This window comes from Alligator sinensis, unplaced genomic scaffold, assembly GCF_000455745.1.
Source record: "Alligator sinensis unplaced genomic scaffold, ASM45574v1 scaffold433_1, whole genome shotgun sequence".
Taxonomy (NCBI): Eukaryota; Metazoa; Chordata; order Crocodylia; family Alligatoridae; genus Alligator; species Alligator sinensis.
In genome coordinates, this window is record NW_005842502.1 from 212,414 (window position 1) to 213,117 (window position 704).

Consider the following 704-nt stretch of genomic DNA (forward strand, 5'->3'; position numbering starts at 1 on the left):
CCCGCATTTGAAAAATGCTTTTTCTTTCTTCTTCTTTTTTTAACTTTTTCTTCATGGTTAACTTTCTGCTGTGTCTGACAGTTGAAGATTTGAATGTTTAACTGCATCAGGTTTAATTTCAACATTTGCATGAAATCTAAAATGTAGCACCATAGGGTGTATGTAGATGAAATAATACTTCCTGTTTACATTGATAAAACTATGTTTATGTTTGCATGACCCAGGATTTCCTGCTGCTCTAATGTCCATTTAGCACCTTAAACTAACACTACGCGGATGTGTGTTAATTTGTGGTACTCTCTGGTTACGCCGCTCCAACTGTGGATTTGTTCATGCAAACAGCCAGAGACTCCAAAGACTTCCAATTGTCCCCTTTGCCACAAGGGGGCACTGTGTTCCAGCCTTTAGCCAGTAGGTGGTGCTGTGTGTTCTTTTTTACACTCCTCACTCCACCTTCACAGCACGCAGTTCAGGTTGGGACGGGTCTGCTCAGGCCAATTATTTTAAAATGGGGGAGACAAATAACCCCTTAATTTTCTACACCCTCTTAATTCTTCTGCCCCCCTACCACCTGCAGGGTGTATGTCCTGCCCTGCCATGTACCCTCCACCTGCAACCCCCACACCCCACATTGTGTGCTGCCACTGCACAGGGCACTCAGTCAGACCGTTGGTGGGCTCTACTGCAAGCTGAGGTGCTAGTTG